A 14,538-nucleotide genomic window follows, 5' to 3' on the forward strand; every position below is an offset into this window, starting at 1 on the left:
TGAGACAAATTTCTTATATTTGTCCAGGATGTCGGCTCGTGTTAATGGCTGGCATTAATAAGGGATTCCTTTACAGGGGATAGTTTTTTCTTTTCTTATTATTTATTTTTTTTCTGCTTTCCCCACAAACTGTTACTTGGGACTCCCCCAACTCCTATCTCCTAAGGAGCTGAAGAACCACTGAGGGAATTGCAAGCCCAAGCTCTCACCCCTAACTAGATACATGAACTGAAAAGTAAGACGGTCACAGTCCTTGGCTGTGCCTTTGAATTAGAAGCTGCTTTTCAATAACTTCATTTACCTGTCAATTGGTTTGTCTTCCTTCCTAAACTGTGGATGCTGCCCTGGTGCCTGTTTTGTGTGTGCGTAGCTGATGTTGCTGTGGCCCCGGGTCAGTTTTCTTCACCTCCCGGGCCTTTGTTTCCACAGCTGTAAAAAGAGTTAAAACTACTTCTACCACCTTTTATCTTTTTCATCCCAGGAGAGCACTGAGTAGTTTTCAACAGGTATTTGTGGAATTTAGTTTTCAACAGGTATTTGTGGAATTTAGTTTTCAGAAAAAGGACTAAGACTGGGAATATCGATAAAATGATTGGACCAGTTTAGAAAGTTCTATAAAATGCGAGAGAGAAAGGGATAATTGCTTGACACTGGAAAATAATGCAGGGAGGGATATTTTGTGTCCATATAACCAGGATCAGAGACAGAGAGAAGGAAAGAAAAATTTATTCAAATAACACAGCTAGGTAACAGTTTGTGGGGAAAGCAGAAAAAAAACAAAAAATCTATCCCCTGTAAAGGAATCCCTTACTGGCCGGGCGCAGTGGCTCACGCCTCTAATCTCAGCACTTTGGGAGGCCAAGGTGGGTGGATCATTTGAGGTGAGGAGTTTGAGACCAGCTTGGCAAACATGGTGAAACTTTGTCTCTACTAAAAAAAAAAAAAAAATACAAAAATTAGCCAGGAGTGGCCGGGCGCGGTGGCTCACGCCTATAATCCCAGCACTTTGGGAGGCCGAGGAGGGCGGATCACGAGGTCAGGAGATCGAGGCAAGCCTGGCTAACACGGTGAAACCCCATCTCTACTAAAAATACAAAAAATTAGCCGGGCGTGGTGGCGGGCGCCTGTAGTCCCAGCTACTCAGGAGGCTGAGGCAGGAGAATCACTTGAACCCGGGAGGCGGAGCTGGCAGTGAGCCAAGATCACGCCACTGCACTCCAGCCTGGGCGACAGAGCGAGACTCCATCTCAAAAAATAAATAAATAAATAAATTAGCCCGACATGGTAGTGGGCGCCTGTAATCCCAGCTAATCGGGAGGATGAGGCAGGAGAATCGCTTGAACCCAGGAGACAGAGGTTGCAGTGAGCCAAGACTGGGGCCACTGCACTCCAGCCTGGGTGACAGAGCAAGACTCTGTCTAAAAAAAAAAAAAAAAAAGCCAGGCACGGTGACTCACGCCTATAATCCCAGCACTTTGGGAGACTGAGGCGGACGGATCACTTGAGGTTGGGAGCTCGAGACCAGCCTGGCCAACATGGCAAAACCTCTCATCTCTACTAAAATACAAAAAGTTAGCTGGGTGTGGTGGTGTGCACCTGTAATCCCAGGTACTTGGGAGGCTGAGGCAGGAGAATCACTTGAACCCGGGAGGCGGAGGTTGCAGTGAGCTGAGATTGTGCCACTGTACTCCAGCCTGGCAACGCAGAGGTTGCAATGAACCGACACGGTGCCACTGCACTCCAGCCTGGGCGACAGAGTGAGACTCTCTCAAAAAAAAAAAGAAAAAGAAAAGAAAAAATCATTTCCTCCTCTGATTTCAATTTTTTTTTTTTTTTTGAGCTGGAGTCTTGCTCTGTTGCCCAGGCTGGAGTGCAGTGGAGCAATCTTGGCTCACTGCAACCTCCGTCTCCTGGGTTCAAGGGATTCTCCTGCCTCTGCGTCCCAAGTAGCTGGGACTACAGGCGCATGCCACCACGCCTGGCTTATTTTTGTATTTTTAGTAGAGACGGGGTTTCACTATGTTGGCCAGGCTGGTCTCGATCTCCTGACCTCATGATCTTCCCGCCTCGGCCTCCCAAAGTGCTGGGATTACAGGCACAAGCCACTGCACCCGACCTAGATTTCAGAATTTTTAAGTGTGAATTTGATATAGCACTTTGTTTATTGCAAAATATTTATCATTTAAAAAGATTTTCACACTTGTCTCTTCCATTGGAGTCTAAACTGATTTAGCAAGGTCTAATTTATCTTTGTATATAAGTAAACTACATGAAGGCAGAGTTTTTTTGGTTTATGTTGTTCACTGCCACTTTCCCAATGCCTTAAATTGTGCTTGGCCCATAGTAAATACTCAGTAAATATTTGTCGAATGAATGTATGATACTGTCTAACATTCAGCCTTCCATGCTGCAAGTCGTCAGTACACATTGTTGAGCATACAAATGTTGGAGTTTTTTTGTGCAAATACATTCTCCACCCCACCCCTTAAAAGGCATGTGGTGACCTCGTTTGAAACAACAACAGCAACAAAAAAAACCCAGTTACTTTGGGATTGAGAATATAGACCAATTTTTCAGAACTAAAATATCTTCAAGCTTTATGGTTTCAGTTATCTAAGGGTGATGAAAAGCTTGGTCATAATTCAGTATCAGTACATCCATGTCAGACACAGCATCATGAACTTTTATTACTTCATATATGGACTACCCTTTAAGAAATAATAGAGGCCTGGCACAGTGGCTCACGCCTGTAATCCCAGCACTTTGGGAGGCCGAGGCGGTTGGATCACCTGAGGTCAGGAGTTCGAGACCAGCCTGGCCAACATGGCAAAACCCTGTCTGTACTAAAACTACAAAACTTAGCCGGGTGTGGTGGTGGGTGCCTGTAATCTCAGCTACTTGGGAGGCTGAGGCAGGGAGAATTCCTTGAACTCAGGAGTCACAGGTTGCAGTGAGCCAAGATTGTGCCACTGCACTCTGGTCTGGGTGACAGATGGAGGCTCTGTCTCAAAAAAAAAAAAAAAGAATAGCAGAACTTTATTTAAAGGAGATTTTGAGGCTTACTATGGATGATTATTTTCACTTTTGGCAACATATACTGAGTTAAGGCTGGGCGCCGTGCCTCACGCCTATAATCCCAGCACTATGAGAGACTGAGGCAGGCAAATCACCTGAGGTCAGGAGTTCGAGACCAGCCTGGCCAACACGGTGAAACTCTGTCTCTACTAAAAATACAAAAATTAGCTGGGTGTGGTGGCACAAACCTGTAATCCCAGCTACTTGGGAGGCTGAGACAAGAGAATCCCTTCAACCCAGGAGGCGGAAATTGAGCCGAGATCATGCTATTGCACTGTAGCCTGGGTGACAGAGTGAGACTCCGTCTCAAAAATATATATATATACACTTATATACATATTATATGTATATACTTATATATGTAAATATATACATATTATATTATATTTAATATATTTATATTATATATTATATTTAATATAATATATTTATATTATATATTATATTTAATATATTATATATTATATTTAATATAATATACTTTATACATATATATATTTATATACATATATACATATTAACACAACTATATGTATATACATATATGTATATTATACATATATACATATATGTATATTCATTATGCATATTATATATACATATACATATTATTAACATGAGGTTTTTACGATGTCCTATTTGAAGAGAAGAAATGGCAAAATTGGCCTGCAAAAGAACAATCTGTAATCTAAACTCATTGAACAGTAATTCTCAGGTTGAAAAGTAGAGTTCGGCTGGGCGCCGTGGCTCCTGTAATCCCAGCACTTTGGGAGGCCGAGGCGAGTGGATCACCTGAGGTCAGGAGTTCGAGGCCAGTCTGACCAACATTGCAGAAACCCCCTCTCTACTAAAAATACAAAATTAGCTGGACATGGTGGCGTGTGCCTGTAATCCCAGCTACTCGGGAGGCTGAGGCAGGAGAATCACTTGAACCCAGGAGGCGGAGGTTGCGGTGAGCTGAGATCACGCCATTGCACTCCAGGCCGGGCAACAAGAACGAAACTCCCTTTTTTTTTTTTTTTTTTTGGAGACGGAGTCTCACTGTGTTGCCCAGGCTGGAGTGCAGTGGCGCGATCTCAGCTCACCGCAAGCTCTGCCTCCCGGGTTCAGGCCATTCTCCTGCCTCAGCCTGCCCAGTAGCTGGGACTACAGGCGCCCGCTACCACGCCCTGCTAATTTTTTTGTATTTTTAGTACAGATGGGGTTTCACTGCGTTAGCCAGGTTGGTCTCAATCTCCTGACCTCGTGATCCGCCCGCCTTGGCCTCCCAAAGTGCCGGGATTACAGGCGTGATCCCATTTAATTATTAAATGAAATTCTAGGAAGTTACGGTAAATTTATTTCACCTTCTATTTTAAAAGAGCTATAATTCCAGATAGCAAAATATATGTTTTGGTTATTATGGGATACTTTTGTTTGTTTGTTTTTATATAGGGGCTGGCTGTGTTGCCCAGGCTGGCCTCAAACTCCTGGGCTCAAGCAATCCTTCCACTTCAGCCTCCTGTGTAGCTGGGATTACAGAGACACAACACCACATCAGGCTGGGATCTTTCATTCTTACATTTATTTCATGATGGGTTACATGAAATAGTTAACACTATTCAAAATGTAGTGAATGTCATAAGGTTTCATTGTGTTGTTAGCTAATTAGCTAACAACAACAACAAAATATTTATATAATCCCTAGATTGTAAAAGTTGTGACTATAGCAGATATATTTTTCTGTAAAGACACGAATGTGCTGCTTCTCCGAGAAAACACCAAATGGCGGATGACGCCAGTGCAGCGGGCGGGGGCAGGCGGGCGGGCGCGGGCGGGTGGGCGGGTGGTGTGGGCGCCGGAGGCCCCGGGGGCCCTGGGAAGGGGAACTGATGTGACTTCCGCTGAGGGTTTCAGCAGTGGCATCCGGGTCCGGGGTCACGGCCGTGGATGGGGCCGGGGCCGGGGTCGCGGCCGTGGATGGGTCAGGGGCCAAGACCGCGTTTCGCGGAGGCAAGGCCGAGGATAAGGAGCGGATGCCCGTCACCAAGCTGGACGGCCTGGCCAAGGACATGAAGATCAAGTCCCTAGAGGAGATTTATCTCTTCTCGCTGCCCATCAAGGAATCTGAGATCATTGACTTTTTCCTGGGGGCCTCTCTCAAGGACGAGGTTTTGAAGATTATGCCGGTGCGGAAGCAGACCCGCGCCGGCCAGCGCCATCAGGTTCAAGGCGTTTGTTGCCATCAGGGACTACAATGGCTACGCTGGTCGGGTTGAAGTGCTCCAAGGAGGTGGCCGCCGCCATCCGCGGGGCCATCATCCTGACCAAGCTCTCCATTGTCACCGTGCGCAGAGGCTACTGGGGGAACAAGATCGGCAAGCTCCACACCGTCCCTTGCAAGGTGACAGGCCGCTGCGGCTCTGTGCTGGTGCGCCTCATCCCCGCGCCCAGGGGCACTGGCATCGTCTCAGCTCCTGTGCCCAAGAAGCTGCTCATGATGGCTGGTATCTACGACTGCTACACCTCAGCCAGGGGCTGCACTGCCACCCTGGGCAACTTCGCCAACGCCATCTTGGATGCTGTCTCTAAGATCTACAGCTACCTGATCCCCTGAAGGACCTCTGGAAGGAGACTGTATTCACCAAGTCTCCCTATCAGGAATTCACTGACCACCTCGCCAAGACCCACACCAGAGTCTCCGTGCAGAGGACCCAGGCTCCAGCTGTGACTAAAACACAGGGTTTTTATGCAAGAAAAATAAAGTGAATTAAAGCCTATTACTGTCAAAAAAAAAAAAAAAAGGACATGAATGTACTGGGTATGATTCGAACTGGATTTGTTTCAAGCCTACAAGTCTCTCTCTCTGATAAGTGTCATCAAAAAACACTGGGTGAAATAATGTTTACTTACTTATTTATTCAACACATATTTATACCCCAAAGGGAGTCTTGTGGAGGATAGAGATGGATGTATACTGTGGGTCCTTGCCTGCCCCTTGAGAGGCAGCCTATAAATGCCATTCATGTTATTCTTAAAAGTGTGGAAAAGTACCCAAGCTGCTCTTAGCTTTCTTCCTCCTCCTCCTCCTTTCTTCCCCTCCCTCCCTCCCTGGCTCCCTCCCTCCCTCCTTCTCTCCCTCCCTTCCTTCCTTCCTGGCTAATCAAGTGAAGCAGTGGGAGTGGAGAAGGAAGGAAGAAATCTATAACTGGTTGTGATCAATTAGTTGTAAACACCACTGCACTCAGACCGGCCCTTAGTTTTCTTTAATGTCTCATTTTAAAGCTTTTGTTTAGGAATGTATCTTTTTTTTTTTTTTCCTTTTTGAGACAGAGTCTTGCTCTTGTCGCCCAGGCTGGAGTGCAGTGAGTGGCACACTCTCAGCTCACTGCAGCCTCTGCCTCCCGGGTTCAAGCGATTCTCCTGCCTCAGCCTCCAGAGTACTTGGGATTGTAGGCGCCCGCCACCAAACTTGGCTAATTTTTGTATCTTTAGTAGAAATGGGGTTTCTCCATGTTGGCCAGGCTGGTCTTGAACTCCTGACCTCAGGTGATCCGCCCCCTTCGGCCTCCCAAAAAAAATGTTGAGATTACAGGCATCAGCCACCATGCCCAGCCAGGAACACCTTTTAGAATCTGATGGAACCACTTAACTTTCCTTAGAAAAAATACACACAAGGCCCCGGTGGTTCACGCCTGTAATCCCAGCACTTTGGGAGGCTGAGGCGGGTGGATCACTTGAGGTCAGGAGCTTGAGACCAGCCTGGCCAACATGGAGAAACTCCATCTGTACTAAAAATACAAAAATTAGCCAGGTGTGGTGGCAGGTACCTACAATCCCAGGTACTCTGGAGGCTGAGGCAGGAGAATCGCTTGAACCCGGGAGGCAGAGGTTGCAGTGAGCCAAGATCGCGCCACTGCACTCCAGCCTAGACGACAGAGCGAGACCCTGTCTCAAAAAAGAAGAGAAAAAAAAAAAAAACACAAATGCAAGCACATCAAGTTCTGAATATATGTTCAAAGGGTAATGATCTCTCTTAAAGTTTATCCATTACCTCCTAGCCATGGACCCTAGGTTAAAACCCATTTCCTTAAACTAGGTACTCTAAAGAATATCTTATTATAGAGGGGATACAATCATTAGATACAAAGTTGGATTAGACAATTTTAAGATATTACTCAACCTAGAGATAGCTACATAACTAAAAAGAAAAAAAAGCAGAAAGATTGACTACGTTTTTTTTGTTTTGTTTTGTTTGTTTTTGAGACAGAGTCTTGTTCTGTTGCCCATCCTGGAGTGCAGTGATGTGATCTCAGCTCACCTCAACCTCTGCCTCAGCCACCTTGAGTAGCTGGGATTACAGGGGCATACCACCACGCCTGGCTAATTTGTTTGTTGTAGAGATGGGTTTCACCATGTTGGCCAGGCTGGTCTCAAACTCCTGACCTCAGGTGTTTCACCCGCCTCGGCCTCCCAGAGTGCTGGGATTTCAGGCATAAACCACCTCACCCAACCCAATAAATAACTTTTAGCAATCTTCCCACACCTTAAAATTAACTCTAATTGCATTTTACTGTGGAAATTGTAGAGCATTTTCTAAATCTCTCTATAGACTAAAGGCCATAGAACGAAAATTGTTTCACTAAAGGCCGTGGAATGAAAATTGTTTCACTAAATAAAATTTTGGTTACGGCCAGGTGCGGTGGCTCATTCCTGTAATCCCAGCACTTTGGGAGTCTGAGGTGGACGGATCACAAGGTCAGGAGTTCAAGACCAGCCTGGCCAATATGGTGAAACCCTGTCTGTACTAAAAATACAACAGTTAGCCGGGCGTAGTGGTGGGCGCCTGTAGTCCCAGCTACTGGGGAGGCTGAGGCAGGAGAATCACTTGAACCTGGGAGGCGGAGATTGCAGTGAGCTGAGATCATGCCACTACACTCCAGCCTGGGTGACAGAGCAAGACTCCATCTCAAAAAATAATAAATAAATAAAAATAAAAATTTGGTTAGCACTTTGTTTTCTCATGACACACGTCTGTCATCTAAAAGTACAGTAGGCTGGGTGCAGTGGCTCACACCTATAATCCTAACACTTTGGGAGGCCAAAACGGGAGGATGGCTTGAAACCAGGACCAGTCTGGGCGACACAGAAAGACCCTGTCACTACAAAAAACTGAACAATTAGCTGAGAGTGGTGGCAGCACCTGTAGTCCCACCAACTCGAAGGCTGAAGAAGGGGGATGGATTGAGCCCAGGAATTAGAGGCTGCAGTGTTTTGTTTTGTTTTTGTTTTGAGACAGGATCTTGCTCTGTCAAGCAGGCTGGAGTGCAATGGCACCATCTCAGCTCACTGCAGCATCCAACTCCTGGGTTCAAGCAATTCTCCCACCTCAGCCTCCCGAGTAGCTGGGATTACAGAGGTGCACCACCATGCCCGGCTAACTTTTGTATTTTTAGTAGAAACAGGGTTTCACCATGTTGGCCAGGCTGGTCTCAAACTCGTGACCTCAGGTGATCCACCCACCTCGGCCTCCCAGAGTGTTTGCATTACAGGTGTGAGCCACCATGCTCGGCCGAGGCTGCAGTGTTATGATCACACCCTGCATTCCAGCCTGGGCAACAGCGTGAGACCTTGTCTCCCAGTAAATAAATAAAAGTAGAGTAAGCCTTAGTTTACGGAGGGCTTAATTTAGTTAACTTTTACTTAAAGTAGAATTTAACATTCTTTTTTTACACCAATTCAGTCTGTCTTGAAAGTCAATTCATAGAATTGACTTAAATATACTCGGTACTAAAGAAGTTCTAAGAATAACTTATATGGAAAGATTTCTGCTTTGTAGCTGTCAAAGTAGATTACAAATTAATGTATCCTTTATTGGACTTGTGCTACAGAAAAAAATGATGTAAACCCTGTGTACATTTAATCAAAACAGTACAATATTACTCTCAAAGTGGTGGATTTTTTGTGTTCAAAGGAAGATTTTGTTTAAAAAAAGTCAATTTTATGTGTATTAACTAAACCTCAATAAATCTGATTTTAAAGAGACGCGTAGCTGGGTCCGGTGGCTCATGCCTGTGATCTCAGCACTTTGGAAGGCTGAGGCAGATGCATCACTTGAGTCCAGGAGTTTGAGACCAGCCTGGGCAACATGGCGAAACCCTGACTCTACAAAAAATATACGAAAATGAGCTGGGCATGGTGGCACACGTCTATAGTCCCAGCTACTTGGGAGACTGAGGCAGGAGGATCAATTAAGCCTGAGAGGTGGAGGCTGCAGTGAGCAGAGATCCCACCACTGTACTCCAGCCTGGGCAGAGAAAGACACAGTCTCAAAAAAACAAAAAAGGGAGGGGGATAGCCAGGCAGTGGCTCACGCCTGTAATCCCAGGACTTTGGGAGGCCGAGGCTGGTGGATCACCTGAGGTCAGGAGTTCAAGACAAGCCTGGCCAACATGATGAAACCCCGTCTCTACAAAAATACAAAAATTAGCTGGGCGTGGTGGTGCGTGCCTATAATCTCAGCTACTCAGGAGGCTGAGGCAGGAGAATTGCTTGAACCCAAGAGGCGGAGGTTGCGGTGAGCCAAGATTGCACCACTGCACTCCAGCCTGGGCGACAGAGCAAGACTCTTCTCAAAAAAAAATGGGAGGGGGATAGAAGAATGGCTAACAAATGATTGTATAATTCCCTACGATTGAAAGTGCAATTATCTTTCAAATCATGTTTTAAAAAGAGTTTTAAAAATGGCTGGGTGTGGTGGCTCATGCCTGTAATCCCAGCACTTTGGGAGGCTGAGGCTGAAGGATCACCTAAGTTCAGGAGTTCGAGACCAGCCTGGCCAACATGGTGAAACCCCATCTCTACTACAAATACAAAAATTAGCCGGACGTGGTGGCATGTGCCTGTAATTCCAGCTACTCAGGAGGCTGAGGTGGGAGAATCACTTGAACCTGGAAGGCAGACGTTGCAGTGAGCCAAGATTACACCACTGTACTCCAGCCTGGGCAACAGAGCGAGACTCTGTCTCAAAAAAAAGAATTTAAAAAGAAAAACCCCAGATCATGGCTTGTATTTAGTTATCATGTCTTTTCAGTCTCCTTTAATCTGCAATATTCCTGTCTTTAACTTTTATAATATTGAAATTTTTTAAGCTCCCAAGTCAGTTATTTTAGACTGCTTCTCATTTGGGGGGTATCTGATTTTTTCTGATTACAGCAGTGATTATACTTATTTTTTGTGAAATATCACCAATGTCTTTAGTGCATCAGGAAGCACATGATATCCATTATTACCATTACTGATGATATTAACTTTAATCACATGGTTTGATATGCCAGGTTTCTCCAGTGTAAAATTACAAAGTTTTTTTGTTTGGTTTTTGTTTTTTTTTTGGAGATGGAGTCTGGCTCTGTCACCCAGGCTGGAGTGCAGTGGCGCGATCTTGGCTTACTGCAACCCATCTCCCAGGTTCAAGCAATTCTCCTGCCTCAGCCTCCGGAGTAGCTGGGACTACAGGGGCATGCTGCCATGCCTGGCTAATTTTTTAAAATATTTTTACTAGAGACAGGGTTTCATTGTGTTGCCCAGGCTGGTTTCGAACTCCTGAACTCAGGCAATCTGCCTGCCTCAGCCTCCCAAAGTGCTAGGATTACAGGCGTGAGCCACCGCGCCTGGCCCAAAGTTTTTTCTTATTTGTAATAGCTTGTGAAGATATATTTTCAGATTATATAAATTCCTTGTTATTCCTGTTTTTTTTTTTTTTTTTTTTTTTTGAGACGGAGTCTCACTCTTGCCCAGGTTGTAGTGCAGTGGCACGATCTTGGCTCACTGCAACCTCCGCCTCCCAGGTTCAAGCGATTCTCCTGCCTCAGCCTCCCAAGTAGCTGGGACTATAGGCGTGTGCCACCACACCCGGCTAATTTTTTATTTTTAGTAGAGACGGGGTTTCACCACGTTGGCTAGGCTGGTCTTGAACTCCTCACCTCAGGTGATCCACTGGCCTTGGCCTCCCAAAGTGCTGGGATTACAGGTGTGAGCCACCACGCCTGGCCTATTCCTGAAATTTGTATGTACTAGTTTTAGTACCCATCAGTCTTGCCTTATCAACTATTATTATCATGGTTGCCAAATAACATATAGTTTTTTTACATTTATATATTAACCCACCTATAATTTGTATTGTTGTAATATTGTATGAAGCAAGAGTCTAAATCTATTTTCTTCCAAATAGCCATATAACATCCTTTACTGATCTGTCATTTTCCCATAAAAACAAAATGCTACCTTTATCATTTAAGTATGTATGTTTTCTTTCCTTTTTTGAGACAGGGTCTCATTGTGTCAGCTAGGCTGGAGTGCAGTGGCACAACCATGGCTCACTGCAGCCTGGATCTTCCAGGCTCAACTTACACCTCATCCTCCTAAGTAGCTAAGACTACAGGTATGCACCACCAAACCCAGGTAATTTTTTATTTTTTGTAGAGATGGGGATCTCAGTATGTTGTCCAGGCTAGTCTTGAACTCCTGGGCTCAAGTGATCCTCTTGCATCAGCCTCCCAAAGTGCTGGGATTACAGGCATGAGCCACCATGCCCAGCCCATGTAAGTTTTCATAGGTACTTGGATCTAGTCTGGACTCTATTCCTGATTGTTTATTCATTTCTAAGTACATTCTTCCATGTGACCTTTGGTACTATTTCATTGAACTCCCCGCCCCCAGCCCCAAATCTTGTAGGGACTACTATAAACTGTTTAATAAGAACTTTCCCCTTCTGTGTGGGAATTTGGCCTTTCATTAAATTTCTAGTTGTTTCTCTGGCACCCTGATAAGGCTAGTATGTCAACTGTGTTACAACATTGCTTGTGGTAAAAATGATTTGACTGGTAAATTGCATCTTCACTGGGAGAAACTAAAGTATCCAATGGAGACACTACATCTTAAGTGCAATGACATAAGAGGCATATGTCTCAGGAAGCTTAGAAGCTATGCCTGTGGGTAACAGGTCATAAAACTTTTAAAACCAGGTGTCTTGTGCACTTGCGTGATGTGGATCTCACATCTCAGACCTAAGTTGTATTGCTGCGTGAACTGCTACAAGGATCCCTGTGGAATGCCTGGCACTGCCCTACTTGCTGCTTCCTATCCTGTATTTTTCTAAGTGAATATGCCAAATGTGGACTAACGGTTTTCTAAGTCTGAATGTTTAACTTAAGACACCCTGCTGAACATAGCATTCTCACTGTAACTCCGTGAAGTGCACAGTAATATACATTTGAAGGTAAGGATTGAAATATTTATAGCACTAGGTTTTCCCATTCAGTAATATGAATTCAAGATACATACATAAAAGACAACAAATGTTTTTCATTTTCTTCATTTGAGCTTTGCACTTTAATAACAAATTTAATAATTTGTTATTAAAAAATAGTATAAACTCTAAATTACCTTAAGAACAACCAAAGCATACAAATTGTACTTTAAAACGTTAAATTTTGGCCAGGCACGGTGGCTCATGCCTGTAATCCCAGCACTTTGGGAGGCCGAGGCAGGCGGATCACGAGGTCAGGAGATCGAGACCACCCTGGCTAACACGGTGAAACCCCGTCTCTACTAAAAATACAAAAAAATTAGCTGGGCTTGGTGGCGGGTGCCTGTAGTCCCAGCTACTTGGGAGGCTGAGGCAGAAGAATGGCATGAACCTGGGAGGCAAAGCTTGCAGTGAGCCAAGATCATGCCACTGCACTCCAGCCGGGGCAACTGAGTGAGACTCCGTCTCCAAAAACAAAAACAAACACAAAAAACAAAAACAAACACAAAAATGTTTTATTAAAAGTTTGATTACAAATATATGTGTATGCCTTTACAAAGGTTTGAAACTTTGCCTACATTCATTGTTGAAGGAAATGCTAAATTTCAGCTGGAAGTTTGTGAAAATAATGTATCAATAGCTTTGTTAGTATTTGAAAATAAATCCAGCTGGGCATGGTGGCTCACATCTGTAATCCCAGCAATTTGGGAAGCTGAGGTGGGTGGATCACGAGGTCAAGAGATCGAGACCATCCTGGCCAATTGGTGAAACCCCATCTCTACTAAAAATACGAAAAAAGTAGCTGGGCGTGGTAGCGCGCGCCTGTAGTCCCAAGCTACTCGGAAGGCTGAGGCAGGAGAATCGCTTGAACCCAGAAGGCAGAGGTTGCAATGAGCTGAGATCGCGCCACTGCACTCCAGCCTGGGCCTGGCGACAGAGTGAGACTCCATCTCAAAAAAAGAATATAAATCCATATCCCTTTTAAGTTTTTAAAAAAGAACATTTTCCATTGTGACTTGTTTTTTTTTCTTTTTTCTTTTTTTTTTGGGGGGGACAGAGTTTCACTCTTGTTACCCAGGCTGGAGTGCAATGGCGTGATCTCAGCTCACTGCAACCTCCACCTCCCGGGTTCAAGCAATTCTCCTGCCTCAGCCTCCCGAGTAGCTGGGATTACAGGCATCAGCCACCATGCCAGGCTAATTCTGTATTTTTAGTAGAGATGGGGTTTCTCCATGTTGGTCAGGGTGGTCTTGAACTCCAGAGCCCGGGTGATCTGCCTGCCTAGGCCTCCCAAAGTGCTGGGATTACAGGCGTGAGCCACCACGCCCAGCCTATTGTGACATGTTTGCACTTGATATTCTCGTGAATGTCAAATAGAATGGTTAACTTATCTGACATTATCAGAGATCCCAGTGTTCCATATCAATGAATTTTCTTTTTTTATTTGGAGACAGAGTCTTGCTGTGTTGCCTAGGCTGGAGTGCAGTGGCATGATCTCAGGTTACTGCAACTTCCGCCTCCCGGGTTCAAGCCATTCTCCTGCCTCAGCCTCCCAAGTAGTTGGGACCACAGGCGCATGCTACCACACCCGGCTAATTTTTTGTATTTTTAGTAGAGACGGGGTTTCATCGTGTTAGCCAGAATGGTCTCAATTTCCTGACCTCGTGATCCGCCTGCCTTGGCCTCTCAAAGAGTTGGGATTACAGGCGTGAGCCACCGCACCCCACCATAAATGAATTTTTAAGGCAACTTAAGCACCCACACTTTAATGATAATTAAACTGCCATTTTTCTTCCCTCATTACACAGATTACTAAAAGTGATTTTTAACCTTTGTTAGGGTTGTCACAATTATTTTCAGCCTAGATCCCTTCTGTCACACTGCCCTTATACTTTAGCTCTTTAAATTACTCTTCTATTCTCATTCATCTATGCAAATATTTACTGGACATCTACTCCATGCCAGGCACCATTCTGTGCAGCAGTCACAAAGCAAGGAAGTTACCTCATTGGTTACTTAATCATTTTACAACTTTCAAATTGCAGAGTACACCAGGAACAGTTATGTAGCAACAAACTACATATATGTGGATTTTTTTTTTTTTTTTTTGCTATACATACTTGAAACTATACCCATTAAACACTAACTCCCCATTTCCTCTCTCTGTATATACTTTG

At 44.7% G+C, this 14,538-nt stretch overlaps 1 pseudogene; it reads left to right on the forward strand.

The window, feature by feature from the left end:
* Positions 1 to 4,839: 4,839 nt before the first annotated feature.
* LOC101128360 (small ribosomal subunit protein uS5-like) lies at positions 4,840 to 5,858 on the forward strand (annotated as a pseudogene).
* The last annotated feature ends 8,680 nt before the right edge of the window (positions 5,859 to 14,538 follow it).

This window comes from Gorilla gorilla, chromosome 6 (genome assembly GCF_029281585.2).
Source record: "Gorilla gorilla gorilla isolate KB3781 chromosome 6, NHGRI_mGorGor1-v2.1_pri, whole genome shotgun sequence".
In the NCBI taxonomy this organism is placed as follows: domain Eukaryota; kingdom Metazoa; phylum Chordata; class Mammalia; order Primates; family Hominidae; genus Gorilla; species Gorilla gorilla.